Raw genomic sequence first — 16,515 nt, 5'->3', positions numbered from 1 at the left:
AAAATTTTCCTCGTACATCTCCTCTAAACCTTGCCCCTCGCACCTTAAACCTATGTCCCTAGTAATTGACCCCTCTACCCTGCAAAAAGTCTCTGACTATCCATTCTGTCTATGCCCCTCATAATTTTGTAGACCTCTATCAGGTCGCCCCTTAACCTCCTTCATTCCAGTGAGAACAAACCAAGTTTATTCAACCTCTCCTCATAGCTAATGCCCTCCATACCAGGCAACATCCTGGTAAATCACTTCTGCACCCTCTCTAAAGCCTCCACATCCTTCTGGTAGTGTGAATTGAACACTATGCTCCAAGTGTGGCCTAACTAAGGTTCTACACAGTGGCAACATGACTTGCCAATTTTTATACTCAATGCCCTGGCCAATGAAGGCAAGCATGCCGTATGCCTTCTTGACTACCTTCTTCCCCTGTGTTGCCCTTTTCAGTGACCTGTGGACCTGTACACCAAAATCTCTCTGACTTTCAATACTCTTGAGGGTTCTACCATTAACTGTATATTCCCTACCTGTATTAGACCTTCCAAAATGCATTACCTCACATTTGTCTGCCATCTCGTCGCCCAAGTTTCCAAATGATCTAAATCCTGCTGTATCCTCTGACAGTCCTCATCGCTATCCGCAATTCCACCAACCTTTGTGTCGTCCACAAACTTACTAATCAGACCAGTTACATTTTCCTCCAAATCATTGATATATACTACAAACAGCAAGGGTCCCAGCACTGATCCCTGTGGAACACCACTAGTCACAGCCCTTCAATCAGAAAAGCACCCTTCCATTGCTATTCTCTGCCTTCTACGACCTAGCCAGTTCTGTATCCATCTTGCCAGCTCACCTCTGATCCCGTGTGACTTCACCTTTTGTACCAGTCTGCCACGAGAGACCTTGTCAAAGGCCTTACTGAAGTCCATATAGACAACATCCACTGCCCTACCTGCATCAATCATCTTTGAGACCTCCTCGAAAAACTCTGTCAAGTTAGTGAGACATGACCTCCCCTTCACAAAACCGTGCTGCCAGATAAGTATTTTGGCCTGTCTCTCTATTTTCAATTTTAAAGAGTTATTGCAAGGAAGAAACCCAATGATTATACTTACCTGCTGTTTTGGTAAAAATTGATTTTTGGTTTATGGAATCTTGTTATTCTTGTTATTGAATTGGAACAGTTAAGGGGGAATTCATAAGGATTATACATAGATTACTGTAGCTGTGTGGGAGTTCATGTTTGTAGTTGATACTAATTCTTACTGTGTGTGTTAATACAGATGTTAACTAATTTCATAGAATAAAGCTTGTTTTTTGATTAAAAGCGCCTAAGAGTTCTGTTGAATAACACCTGAAAGGCAGGCTCTTGTGCTCATCGTAACTAAAACCAATAAACAGTTATAGGTCAGGTGAACTCCATAATATACTTTGGGTTTTCTAAACCCTGGCCCATAACACTTGGCTGAGCAAGCAATTCAATTTTGTTAACGAAGTCAGCAAACCATCTCCTTCTCTTGGGAAATAAATGCTGACCTTGCCAGCAAAGCCAAAGATCTTATGGAGGAAAAGCTTCTTTTTAAAGATCAGATGAGTCTTCTGCTTATTTCTTGGTTAAAAATTCTTGAAGAGCATTTTTATGGAATCATTATGGAATCAAAGGGCTGTATTTATTTTGTTGTTGAAAGATGGTGAATGGACATGGTAATCTTCAAATCTTGGTAGGTAAGTGTGACATCAATGAGGCTATGACACCAATTTGAAATTTTATATTAACATGATGAATGCATCAGTTGTTAGATATCAGTTATGTTGCTCTTATCAAAAGAAATCCTTCAGCAGCTAATTTGTGGGCAACAATCATGCCAGGGTCTATGTTTTTCTTTTCGTCATTAATTATATTTTTTGGGGCCAAATTACCAAGGTTTCCCTCTCTATTATAAGACCGTATGAAAAACAGGAATCGGCTGTTCAGACCCCCGAGCCCTGCCAAGCTCCTTAAGAATCCTCTGTATTTCAATGAGATCACCCCTCATTCTTCTAAACTCCAATGAGTAGAGTCCTAACCTGTTTAACATTTGCTCATAAGGCAATCCCATACCGGGGATCATCCTAGTGAACCTCATCTGAGCCCCCTCCAATGAAATAACATATTTTGTTAAATAAGGGAGTAAAACCGCTCACAGTACTCCAGATATGGTCTCGCCAGTATCTTGTACAGTTGCAACAAGACTTCCCTACTCTTGTACTCCAATCCCCTTAAAATAAGGGACAACATTCCATTAACCTTCCTGGTGTACCTGTGCTAGCTTTCAGTGTTTTGTGCACAAGTAACTCCAAGTCCTTTTGTGTTGCAGCTTTTTTGCAGTTTTTATCCATTTCAATAATAATCCGTTCTTTTATTCTCCCTTCCAAAATTTCATATTTTCCCACATTATGCTCCATTTGCCAATGTTATGTCCTCTTGCTTATGCTATCAATATCTCTTTGCAAACTGTTTGTACCCCTCTCTCGCAACTTGCCTTTCCACCTATTATCCGTGTCCACAGAGTAGTGGAAGACTTTCTAATTTTCTCATCTCACAGCAGATTGTTTTTTAACCACTTTCCCAAACTCTTTTCCTTCTTCTAAAGCTAAAACTCCTTTGCAAAGTGACAGTTCGTTTTCTGAAACTCTTGCTTACTTCATTACTTTTGTATTGTCCTCTCTGATATCTACTGCCACAGCTTAAAAGTCTCTTATTGATGTTATATCAAGATTTAATTGATGCTGGATGCCTGCCATTACCATACAAGGCAGCTTCCTTTAAAAGCAATTGGAATGCAGTACTGCTCGTAAAATATTTCCATTGATGCCAACAGGTATTCACTTTTCAGGAACTACTGTTCAACTTCTGCTTCTTTTTAGTTTTCCCTTTGGAGTGTTTGCACATGTCATACTACTGCCTCCACAGAAGCTATAATTTCCTGCGTGATCACAGGCAAGCCTCGTTGCTTCTTTAAATATCATGTGGAGTGTATTATTTCAACATCAATGAGAGGTTAAATGCCAAATATCCAATGGGCATCTCATCCAGGACAGCCCGCCAGCCCTGGAGATAAATGTTACCGTGGAACATTCTCTCATTTGTCATGACTTGTAAATATTTCACTATTTGCCCTCATTCCTCTTTCCTACTCTCTTCTTATGTCGTCTCTTAAACTGAGCAATTCTACCTCCTTTCAGTCATTCCTTTCATGTAAAATTTTTCTCACTTTTAAAATCCAGGTTCTGATTTTTGATTCGCTCTTTGAGTCACTTTATTTTTGTCTCTTCTCAAGTTAAAAATAAAGCAGAAAGATCAGTTACTGGAGGGTTTTCTGTATGAAGCGCTCTCTGCATTTGAAGCAAATGATTCTTTCCACGGTTTGTGGTCCCTGTGCACTGTCATGACTAATTATCCCACAGTGACAGCATATATCAGTAAACCTTTTGTAGCATGAGCTGCCTGGGCCATTTTCAACACTGCTTTGCCTCTCAGTTTGGTCTGGAAAAATATTTTGATGTGGATGGAGATACTTGTAACACTGAAAAATGCCACCCGTTTTAAATTCTGGAGGTGATATTTATGCGCAGACACTTGTGTCATTGAAGTAAAATATTACATCAGCTAATGATTGCTTTTTATCATAAACTCTTAGAGGAACCATTAACATTTCCAGAAGAATTATGATCAGAATACATAAACAAAATATTTTAAATTAATATTAATATTTTTTGTGATGATATGATAGTTCCTGGCAGTTGTATCATGGATCATATTGTATTGTATATTTATAAAAAATAGAAAGGAGATTGTCAATTGCTTTTGGGTTTCTTCATGCTCATTAACCCCCTAATGTTTCCTTTTGTTACAGCGGTACCAATTTTCAATTGCCAACTGCAGGGGTGGATTGACAATGAAACGCAATGCGCCCTGGCACCGGGGTCTCCCAAATGCCAGTGATTGGTGGGGGAGCAAAAAGAGTGAGTTTCAAAAAAAGTCCACCCTGTTAATTCTCAAAACCAAACATATGATTTTCTCCTCCTGAAGCCGACGGTGAGATATCGGTAAAAGAACGCAAAGTCTCTGAGTGCCAAATTAGCCAACGTTCTAAGCCCCCCACTGCAGCCATGACTGACTGCACAGCTGTTTGAGAAATGCAGCAAAGCTATTCAGCCAATGACTGGCTGATCCCTCCCCTGCATTTTGCTGCTGATACGCAGGTGAAGCAGGAGGGCAGACACTGAAAACTCCCTCTATGGATCAGTGATGCAGCAGACAGTGAGATGAGGCAATACAGAGCACATGTAGCATTGGGCAGCCCGGTAGCATTGTGGATAGCACAATTGCTTCACAGCTCCAGGGTCCCAGGTTCGATTCCGGCTTGGGTCACTGTCTGTGCGGAGTCTGCACATCCTCCCCGTGTGTGCGTGGGTTTCCTCCGGGTGCTCCGGTTTCCTCCCACAGTCCAAAGATGTGCAGGTTAGGTGGATCAGCCATGATAAATTGCCCTTAGTGTCCAAAATTGCCCTTAGTGTTGGGTGGGGTTACTGGGTTATGGGGATAGGGTAGAGGTGTTGACCTTGGGTCGGGTGCTCTTTCCAAGAGCCGGTGCAGACTCGATGGGCCGAATGGCCTCCTTCTGCACTGTAAATTCTATGAAAAAACATCAAATTAAAGGTATTTGTCTCCCTTGTTGGTTTAGTGAGCAAATATACTGCTTACTGTGGAATTGTGCAACACAAGCCAGAAGATCGTGGGCTGGATTCTCCGGCCCCCCCATCCGTGTGTTTCTTGCCGGCACACTTCTCGCTGGCGGCGGGATTCTAACATCTTGCCACTTGTCAATGGAATTTTGCATTGAAACCAACCCATAATTCTGGGAAGCCCACAGGTGGGGGTGCGCTGCTCATGGGAAAAGTGAATCGCAATGGTCGGAGAATTCCGGCCATTGTGTTCAACACTGAGACAATCTTAAATAAATTGATCTCAGCAAGAGAGATTGAAAGTAAACATCTCTGGGTAAAGACCCACATTCCTTGGTGCTCTCCAATAAATCCTGTTCTTTGTGGTGATCAGGTAAGGACAGGATTACACTCAGCGTTAATGCGCTCACAGTTGACCAGTTTAATGAGACCATGTTCACCCATGAAGGATGACCAGCTGGATAATCTATTGAAAGATGGCTTCTGCACATGCGCCAAATTATTGTCCAGCACCAGAATCACAGAGGTTCTGGGGAGGAGGAAGAAAATACTAATGAAAAAGAATATTTTCAAAGCTAATGGATGATACCCAAACAGATCTTTGTTTAAATAAAAGGACAACAGCTACCATCAATTTTGAACTCTTGAATAAATTATTTGAAAATGTACATTCGTTAAGAAAATTATCCAGCTTTTTTAACGGCAAGTGTTTGTACTGGAATAAATTACACCAGCCATTGATAAATAATTGGTATGTGATATTTTTCTTTTCCAAGAATACATTGAGCCTGACAAACTCTGCTTCTTCAGGCTGAAATTTAGGTTTAGCAATGTAACATTAATGCCATCAATTCCATTTCTCTTTATTGATTCAGAGTCACGCACAAATCACGCTAAATCACTGAGGTCAAGTGCATCTCATTGTCACTAGGTGAATGTCAATTCCATTCTGACATTTTGGAAGTGGCTTGATCTTAATTTGTCCTCTCCCTGAAGGGTTATATAATGAGGATCAAACAATGAGGAAGAATAAAGATAACCTGTTCTTTGTCCCAGGGCCAAAAATAATTAACAAAGTCAAGAGCTGCGAAAGCAGAAGACCTTTTACCAACGTCTATTCAAGGAGGGTAACATTCATCAAACGACTCTGCCACGTACTGCAAGGTAACCTCGGTAGAAATGTTTTTATGGGGAAATCGTATTTTTGAAACTGTTCAGAAAAAGGTATATGAATTTTAATTCCAAAAAACATTACGACCTCTTGATATTTCTAAGTATCCATGGTTCAAGCCTGTGAATGGTACAAGGCAATGGCAATGCTCCCGACAGTGTGCTTGTAAATGTAAGAAGCTACTAAACTTGGGCCAAGATTTTATGGTCCTCCGCGACATCTCTCCCCCTGGGAGATGCGGCAAGCCATTTAAATCTCCATGTTACTGGACTAGTAATCTGGAGAACTTGGACCATAATATCACACACGGTAGGAGGGGTTGTAAAATCCTTGCCCTGGCCCCCTAAATTGCCTAGAATGACATTAGGTCTCCAAGTTCCGAGGCATTCCACCCAGTCCAACTGGGGCTCCAGTCTTTATACACTACATGAGCTTCTCTTACTCCATAACTGCCTTGCTTCACCCTGCTTCTATTCCCTTTCCTCTCATTTCTACATCAGGCTCTCACTTAAATGCACCAATATAATCAGCTTCAATCTTGTAGCAGTGAGTTGCACATTCTCTGTTTCAAGAAATTCACCCAAATAAGGAAGGCAGTGAAGTTGTGGTCTTATCTCTGGACTAATCCAGAGACTCAGGGAAATGCTCTGGGAACCTGGGTTCGAATCCCACCAGGGCAGATGGTGAAACTTGGATTCAATAAAAATCTGCAAACAAAAGTCTAATGATGGCCATGAAACCATTGTCATAAGAACCCATCTGGATCACTAAAGTTCTTCAGGGAAGGAAATCAGTCACCCTTACCAGGTCTGGCCTACATATGACTCCAGACCTACAGCAATGTGGTTGACTCTTAAATGCCCTCATGGATGGCAATAAATGCTGGCCCAGTCAACAACACCCACATCCCATGAATGAATAAAGAAAAAAACATTTATTTAAGCAGTTAGTGGCAATTTAATTTTGGGTTTGGTGACATAGTGGTTATGTTCCTGGACTAGTAATCTGGAGAACTTGAACTCCCTCATGATTTTAAGCATTCCTCTCGGGTCTCCTCTTTTGCAGAGAAAGTAATGGCAGTCTGTTCAATGTCTGATGATAATTCTAGTAAATTCTCATAAATTATTTTCGCTGATGCTTCAATATATTTTTTGTATAACAGAACTGCACTCAGTATTGAAGTGTTGTCTAACTAAGATTCTATATAAACTTAACATTACGTCTCTCCTTTTCATATTCTGTTTCTTCCAAAATAAACACCAGTGCCTTGTTTGCACTATTCCTGGTCTGAGAGATTTGTGTTGTGGACTTTTAGTGATTTATCTAGCTGTTTTCTCTGACTTTTTGATCCTCTACACTATTTACATTCTTACCAACCAACACATTAAGTGGCGGCCTTAATCCTGCGACCGAAATGAACTACACCACACTTGAATTAAGAAGCCTACTTATTTCTTCTTATATTTTTCTGCAGGCCATTGCATTTCCCACTTTACCCCTACAAGTATTGTCTGAAAATGTTGGCACCATACTTCTAATTCCTGAGTCCAACACGTGCGTCTATGTAAAGTAAAGTTAAAGTCGCCATAGTCCCAGATGACCATAGGCTGCTTTCCCCTTTAAGGGGGAGAGCTGACTGGTGGTGATTTAACCTGAGGACCACCACACCTCAGGCGAGGGACAAGGTCGAGAAGGCGGGGCCTTCATGAAGAGCCTCAGCCGGTACAGGAATTGAACCCGCGCTGTTGGCCTTGCTCTCCATCTCAAACCATCTGTACAGTCAACTGAGTTAAACTGGCCCTCCCTGTGTATATGGTGAACAACAGTAGTCCGAGAGTGGATCACTGTGACTCACTATTTCTGCCAGACTGGGAAAACGTCTTTAATTTCTACCCTTTATATTCTATTTTGTCACCACCCTTCAGTTAATTTTGTTACCTTAACCTGGCACCACACACCCTGACCTTTGTCACAAATCTCTTTTGTGTGTGTTAATTGAAGGCCATCTGAAAGATCACAATGTGTATCACACCCACTGCAGTTCTTCTGCGGATTCTTTCTCTAATTTATTGAAATAATTCAGCTTCAGAAAGGAGTCTTGTGTGCATTGTAAAACCTCCTTTCTCCCCTTTCATGCCCTCCGTACATTATTGTTTGGGGTAGCTGAAATCCTCCATGATTTGGAGGAAAATGTAACTGGTCTGATTAATAAGCTTGCAGACGACACAAAGGTTGGTGGAATTGCGGATAGCGATGAGGACTGTCAGAGGATACAGCAGGATTTAGATCGTTTGGAGACTTGGGCAGAGAGATGGCAGATGGAGTTTAATCCGGACAAATGTGAGGTAATGCATTTTGGAAGGTCTAATGCAGGTAGGGAATATACAGTGAATGGTTGAACCCTCAAGAGTATTGAAAGTCAGAGAGATCTAGGTGTACAGGTCCACAGGTCACTGAAAGGGGCAACACAGGTGGAGAAGGTAGTCAAGAAGGCATACGGCATGCTTGCCTTCATTGGCCGGGGCATTGAGTATAAGAATTGGCAAGTCATGTTGCAGCTGTACAGAACTTTAGTTAGGCCACACTTGGAGTACAGTGTTCAATTCTGGTCGCCACACGACCAGAAGGATGTGGAGGCAGAAGAGATTTACCAAGATGTTGCCTGTTATGGAGGGCATTAGCTATGAGGAGCGGTTGAATAAACTCGGTTTCTTCTTACTGGAACGACGGAGGTTGAGGAGCGACCTGATAGAGGTCTACAAAATTATGAGGGGCATAGACAGAGTGGATAGTCAGAGGCTTTTTCCCAGGGTTGAGGGGTCAATTACTAGGGGGCATAGGTTTAAGGTGCGAGGCCAAGGTTTAGAGGAGATGTACGAGGCAAGTTTTTTACACAGAGGGTAGTGGGTGCCTGGAACTCGCTCCCGGAGGAGGTGGTGGAAGCAGGGACCATAGTTACATTTAAGGGGCATCTTGACAAATACATGAACAGGATGGGAATAGAGGGATACAGACCCAGGAAGTGTAGAAGATTTTAGTTTAGACGGGAAGCATGGTCGGCACAGGCTTGGAGGGCCAAAGGGCCTGTTCCTGTGCTGTACCTTTCTTTGTTCTTCTTTGTTCTTTTGATTATGATTGTGTTTTTAAAAAATAATTTCTTATTCTTCCTTCCCTTTTGCTGGTCTGCAGTATACTTCCAGTAGTAAAACTGCTTCCTTCTTTTCTTATCTCAACCCTCAAAGATTCTATTATATTTGTTAATAGTGTCCTTTCTTGCTCCAGCTATTTTGCTTTCTCTGATTAGCACAGCAACACTATCTCCCATTCGTCATTCCCTATTGTTTCACCATACATTGTAGCCTTTAGAATTTAACTGCCGCCTCTGTCCTGTCTCCAATTGTGCTTCTGTTATCGTTATCGCATCCATTTTCTCCCATTGAATTATAGCCTTCATTACCCCGCTTCAATTTAATTGGTTTTTAATCTTTTATTACTCCTGCTTTAGTTTCAACAGATATTTTTTATTATTATTGCTTGGAATCCTTTCTGTTGCCTGAGTATTTATGATATTTTTATCTTTGCACTCTAACTTTTGCCAAACCAGTCTTTTTCTTTTCTTTAAGTTATTAATATGCCTCCCTGAACGCTTGCTCTTCACTTATTTCATTTTTTGCCACCCTAAATATGTTTCCCATTAGAATCTTGACTCCAGTCTGGGTCAAGCCAAGAACTGACATTGTCCAATTGTTGAGGAGGCTCTTCCAACTATTCACTTGTAGTCTCGGCTAATGTCAGGAGAAAGCTTGTCATTGAATAGAAACCTCCTCTCACGGCTGATTTTGCTCTTGCTGTGCAGTGTGTAGTATCTCTGCCTCTGTGGCAGAAGTTGCAGGTTTGAGTCCCACCCCATGACTTCTTGGTCAAAGAAAGTGCGTTCATGATATGTCTAAACAGGTCGAATATCAGCCTGCAAGATATGCCAATAGCAGGCGGGAAGAGCAGGAAATACTCCTGGTCCGCCATTTGATTGGAAGGAATGTTGAAGCCTTTGCCATCACTATCCATAGCTACAATATACATGGAAAAAGTGCATGTTGCCACAGCAACTTCAACACCCTGAGTGATCTGTAACACACCTCTAACATCTACCTTCCGATTTCTCAATTAACTTCTCTCTATTCTGTTGATGTTCATGTGGTGATATGTTGGTGAATTATACTAAACATAGTTAGTAACGTGACGTCCAACCAGCTGGTGGTGTCAGACCTTGGTCACATGATGTGGGACACTGGGCACTTGGTGATATGACGTACAACAGGACAAAAATGTAGTGTCAGTGCTGTTGGCCATTTTGAGCACACCGTTACGCAGCCTCACAAGAAAAGTGGTCTCGATGCGAGTGGCCATTTTAAGCAGCAGACCAGATCTGCCATTTTGTGACAGAAGTGCGGCAACAGACATTTGGCACCACGGTGACCTGCACTGGGAAAAGTTTGTTCTGAGTGTGGCATTTTGTGAGGCAATGCACCATACGTTCGACGGTTGCCCGAACAAAATCGATGTGTGGGTCCAGATAAATGCACCGAAGTCAGGGCTGATGTGCGCCTGATCACAGAAAGGGACAGAAAGGGCTCGACCGGCAAAGGCAAAAAATCTTTTTTTTTTTCGAATTTACAGTGCAGAAGGAGGCTATTCGGCCCATCGCATCTGCACCGGCCCTTGGAAAGAGCACTCAACTTAAGCCCACGCCTCCATCATATCCCTGTAACCCAGTATCCCCACCTAATGTTCTCTCACTATCTGCAACCACAGTGAGGTGAATGAGGGGACCATAGAGGACAAATGGCCCCAAGCTAAATCAGACCAAGTGACAAATTGGGATACCATCACATTTTTTGGCTAAAGGTGTGCAGCCGGATGGTGAAACTATGAAGACCATTCTAACGATGCCACAGCCCGCAGACAAAAAAGGCGTCTGACGTGTATTCGGCATGATAGATTTCATGGGTAAATTTGTTCCTAACCTGGCCTCCAAAACATTCCTGTTGCAAGACCCAATAAAGAAGGATGTAGCTTTTAATTGGTCACCCAAACATGAACAGGAGTAACAGGCGCTGCGTGCCTCGTTAATGACAGCGCCAGCCCTTGCTTTTTTTGACCCGACGTAAAAGACGAAGGTCTCGACTGATGCATCTCTGGATGGCCTCGGAGCGGTGCTTCTGCAGAAGGGTACAGATGACAGCTGGCTGCCTGTGGCATATGCGTCGCGAGCGATGACTGAAACAGAGTGCAGATATGCGCAGATCGAAAAGGAATGCCTTGGGCTGGTCACAGGTCTAGAGAGGTTTCATGATATCGTGTATGGGCTGCCTATGCAGGCCACTTTCGATCGTACAAAAAAATTTGTGTCAAGTGTCCCCAAGAATACAACGCCTTATGGTAAAGCTCCAGCGCTATAACTTTGTCCTCATATATATGCCAGGCAAGTTACTTGCAGTCGCTGACACGCTCTCTCGAGCCATGGGCATCAAAGAGGTACGTCTGCTGGAAGACGATATTCAGCTTCATGTCAACCTCATCGCGGCATCACTTCCCGTCTCAGGCAAAAAAATCACGCCTGATAAAGGCAGAAACAGCGAAGAACGCAGTCCTGCAAAAGGTGCTCAAATGTATTAGAGAGGGTTGGCCCAAAGGTTCCTTCTTTGAGTACTACAATGTGTGGTTGGAACTCAGTGAGGCGAGTGGTCTTCTCCTGAGGCAACCAGAATCGTAATCCCACATTCTTTGAGGCCACTCATGCTGAAGAAACTCCATGAAGGGCACCTGGGCATTGAAAAATGCAAGCGTAGGGCCCGGGAGATGATTTATTAGCCAGGCAATACCCAGGATATCAGGTATGGTCGACCACTGTGACACATACCAGAAATTCCGATGCAGGCAGACTAAAGAACCGATGCAGGCGGGGGAATCATTGCAAGTCTTTGGCAGAAAGTGGGCATGGATCTGTTCCATTTCAATGGACTAGACTACCTGGTAGTCATTGATAATTTCTCAAACTATCCTGAGGTTGCACAGCTGCCGAACTCGACTGCTCGGTGTGTCAAACTACATGCCAAAGCGATCTTTGCCCGACATGGCATACCATCCATTGTAATGCCGTGCTTCAAAAATCACGAATGGACTGAACTTTCCCCTCTCTATGACTTCAGGCACATCACCTCTAGCCCCCTACATCCCCAGTCAAATGGGAAGGCAGAAAAGGCTGTACAGATCGTGAAGCAGCTGCTACAAAAGGCCATTAATAGCTGAGAGGATATATACTTGGCGCTTCTTAGCTATCGCTCAGCGCCACTCGTCAATGGGCTATGGCCTGCACAGCTGCTCGTAAACAGGCAACTACGCACGACTTTACCGTCCATGTTGGTTCCCCCAGTATATCAACCTCTACAGAGCAAATTGCTTCTTCAGAAAAGGAGGCAGAAGGAGGGCTACTGGGAAGCTCCAGCCATTGCAACCAGGGGACACTGTCAGAATCGAGGATGCCAATGGGAATGGATGGCTGAAACTGGCCAAGGTTGTGCAAGAGGTAGCTCCACAGTCGTTCATGGTCATCACTGAAGATGATCAGTCCTGCGGAGGAACCGAAGGGCATTATTAAAAGTGCAACAGCCCTTTGTGCTGAATCCAGTGGAAGAGTTGGGGTGCAATACCAAATCTGAGGACGACACGATGCACACAACAGAACCAGTGCTCAATGATGAATCCGCATCAGTAAATATAGAAAGAGCAGAAACACCAGCACCAGAAGAAGATGGGGCATGTTCACCGAGTCAGCCAATACTCAGAAGGTCAACCAGAGTGTGGCGTAAGCCGGATAGACTGATCTTATAACAATATGTCCAAACCATCATGCCTTTGTAAATATCAATACAAATGATGTCTCTGTATATTCTTCAGCCAGAGAGTGGTGGGTCTGTGGAATTTATTGCCACAGAGGGCGGTGGAGGCCGGGACGTTGTGTGTCTTTAAGACAGAAGTTGATAAATTCTTGATTTCTCGAGGAATTAAGGGCTATGGAGAGAGAGCGGGTAAATGGAGTTGAAATCAGCCATGATTGAATGGTGGAGTGGACTCGATGGGCCGAATGGCCTTACTTCCGCTCCTATGTCTTATGGTCTTATGGTCTTATTATAAATAATGTTTCTGTATGTTGACATCTCAAAAGGAAGGGGGATGTGGTGACATGTGGTGAATGATACTGTACATAGTTAGTAATACACATACTAGCCAGCTGGTGACATCAGAACTTGGTCACATGTGTGGGATACTGGGCAGTTGGTCAGAGGACGTACAACAGGACAGTCACACTTAGAGTAGCTCCCAAGAAACCTTGTCTGGACATACATATTACTGTTAGTTATCCTTCCACGTGTTTGACAATAAATCATCATGCTAGTTGAACACATATATGTTCCGTGTGTATGCTTATGAATGGTGGCATCACAGAACACAACAGTTCTTATCATCAGTACCCCACTGAATTTGCCACTTTGTTCCGTCTGAATTATAATTTCACCATCTACATATTATTTCCCCTCCCCATCATCTCACTCTGCGAAAATAATGATACAGCGCATCATCTCCTAGTTGAATTGGTTATTTCTCAGATCGTCAGGAACTTCTGCCACCCTTCCACCATCCCCAAATTAATCTTTCCTGCAACAACCTTCAGACTACATTTTGAGTGGTGCGAATATATAAATGATCAGGAATAGGAAAGTGCATCAAGTGATTGGGGGCCGGTTTAGCTCATTTTGCTAGACAGCATGGTTCATGATGAAGAGCGAGGCCAGCAGTGTGGGTTCTATTCCTGTACTGGCCGAGGTTATTCATAAAGGCCCTGTCTTCTCAACTTTGCCCCTCACCTGAGATGTGGTGATCCTCAGGTTAAATCATCACCAGTCAGCTCTTCCCCTCAAAGGGGAAAGCAGCCTATGGTCATCTGGGACTATGGTGACTTTACCTTAATTCTGATTATCAGAGCTTGTGAATGTTTTTCAACTTGCATGGATATACCAGGGATCTCCATCAATCTGAATCCCAAAGATCTGTGGAAAGTTGTTCGGCCACATTTTGCTGTAGATCCTGTTGTATTCAATAGGACACATGCAACAAATCATGAGACAACTTTCACTACGTATGATCAGTAACATTGGGTGCTTTTTATCCTGACAAAAATTACATGAGATTCTTAAATATTGAATGGGACAGTAATCTTCACTCAGCTTTTATCTCCTATGGACTTTCAAAACTCAAAGTCAGTGCCACCTAACCAGGGATTCTTTATTTACCTTATTTTCTTTCGCTGTTTTCAATATTGGCGCCGGCCTAGCACTTCACCAATGGTCCTCCTTTTAAAGAAGGAGCAAAAAGAATTTCAGTACAGGCCCAAAACATGTACGAGTCTGCCCAGGTGATGCTTGAACAGGCCAAGGTCGCGAGGCCAAGAGCGTTTTGATTTGAGTCTTATTTAAATATTTGCAGTGATCCAAGTTGGTTATTTGCTGAAGCTCACCACTTTTGAAGCTGGAAAGGTTGGCACAGGTCTAGCTGGCAGGTAGGACCTGTTGAATTAAATGTGATCCTCTGGAGGAGGCAAGAAAGAGCAGGCCGCAGAAAGGCTGGATACATTTTGAGGGACCAAATATGAGCATGATCCTTGCTCTAAGTCATACAAAAAAACCTTAAAATAAATTAAACGTTTCACCTTTTGGACCTGGACTGGTACCTTTACAAATTACTGACCATTGCCTCTCAATGCCTGAAGAAGAGTAATATCTATTTTGCATGTTTAACCCAATTCTCCATGATACTTACAACCAGAATGGGACAGCAAGTTATATTTTTTAACTGTTTTGGGGAAGGTTGGGTGTTTATTTAAACGCCTACCTGAAGAAACAAATTGTGCAAATGGGTGTCAAAAGTCCCCACCCGATTTTCCTGTCTGTTTTTCAGGCGTGTATGGGGCAGCCGTCAGCTGAAAGACCTCCCTTAGGTGTCATTCATTCGAGTGCAACAATCTCTCTATTAAATTGCAGACTGAATCCATCTTTTTTTTAAAGCAACTGTGTGTGAAAGCTAAGCCCTGCCTGTTGAGTTAAACGGACATTATTGAAACCGACAGTCATAGTAGATTCAAAAATGCTGGAGCAACATCAATGTATAATCATGTCTTGTTACTGTTATTGTTTAGTGTATTCACTCTGATGACCAGCTTCTATTCACACAAAGATGATTTGCTAACTTCTTTATTCAAATGACTCCAACTGACTTTGAAAGGTAAATTACAGAATGCAGCAGTTCCACTTAACACAGCCCTTCAGGCCAGCATCAATTCATTTAAAAATAAATAATATTTTCAAAAGTTTGCATTCAAGCATATATTTTATGAAGCTATTGCACCTTTTGATTGTACAGCATTGTGGCAAAAGGGCATTCTACACAGAGGGATAGTATCATCACTAACAAATAGCACCAGTTATGAGCCCTTGCTCTCGTCAGCTGCCTAGGGACTTAAAGCAAAGGAATTGCTTCAATCTTTAAATCAATTTGCTTGTGTCACCTCATCTGTACTGAGAAAGGAAAGAAGTTTTAAAGTGGCTGCTTGTCAGTCACTGACCAGGGTCATTGATTGCTCCGGAGAGATTATTGGCCGGTCCATGTCACCAGACACTGATGTTGCATTGCTTTCTCTTCGGGCTGCAATGAAGCTGGAAAGATTTTGCATCAAAGCTTGTCTTGCCCCATGGGAATGATTGGTGATGGGGGTCGGCATGATTAGTCGGGGTTTTTGTTACGTTGGTTTCTGTGTATCATCTGCTGTGGTAATATGGTTTTGCTGTAAAATCTATTGGAAAATCTTTAATAAAAATATATATTTTTAAAAGGTTAATGATGAAAAAAAATTCCTGCCATCAAACATATGTTGGAGGAGTGTGCTGCGCATTATAATACAAGCCTGGGGGCAGGACTGGGCTGGAGTGTCCCTCTAAAACAACAACCATCCCTCCACCTACCCCACCAAAACTTTGTCACCAAAATATTGTTACCCAAATCCTGTGATGTGGCACGGTTCCAGTTTTGACTCAGCTCGCCACCAAACCTGTTTCTGTTGGTGATATTAACATGTGCAAATAGCTAGGCTTTCACAATACAAAGGAAGATTTATGGTCCTTGTATACGGTGAAAAGCTGCCATGCTCCCAGAATCATTGCAAGCATCTGTTGTCTTTATGTCTGACAGAGCAGATTAGGAACTGAAACATATTAAAGCGGGCCAGAGAGTTTCAGGTCGATTACCAGCTAAGAGTTGGATTGAAGACTAAAATCTAATTCCTTTTCTCTGCGTTGGAACTAATGAGAGCTGAAAATCTTCACATCAGCACGCTTTGATTGGCATGACATGGATTAGGTTGGTTTTGGGGGAGGGGGTGGTTAATGCAAAATCATATAATAGCTTCTTGTGAAAAATGTGCAACACAATAGCTGCAGGAATGATGAAGCAGAATTTCGAGCATGTTGCTGAAGTTATTTCCAACACAAAAGTCCTGCTGTAGATGC

At 42.7% G+C, this 16,515-nt stretch overlaps 1 protein-coding gene across 2 annotated transcripts in view; it reads right to left on the bottom strand.

The window, feature by feature from the left end:
* LOC140398247 (galactosylgalactosylxylosylprotein 3-beta-glucuronosyltransferase 1-like) overlaps positions 1–16,515 on the bottom strand; it is a 305,288-nt gene that overhangs the window by 157,027 nt on the left and 131,746 nt on the right. The window contains exon 2 of one of the 2 annotated variants that reach the window (XM_072486684.1): positions 14,248–14,307. The exons of the other annotated variant lie outside the window; for it this stretch is intronic. The gene's annotated coding sequence lies outside the window, so the exon portion shown is untranslated. The remainder of the gene's footprint in view (positions 1–14,247; positions 14,308–16,515) is intronic. 2 annotated transcript variants of the gene reach the window in all.

The sequence above is a fragment of the Scyliorhinus torazame genome, chromosome 21, assembly GCF_047496885.1.
Source record: "Scyliorhinus torazame isolate Kashiwa2021f chromosome 21, sScyTor2.1, whole genome shotgun sequence".
NCBI lineage: Eukaryota > Metazoa > Chordata > Chondrichthyes > Carcharhiniformes > Scyliorhinidae > Scyliorhinus > Scyliorhinus torazame.
This window is presented reverse-complemented; position numbering and strand designations above follow the sequence as displayed.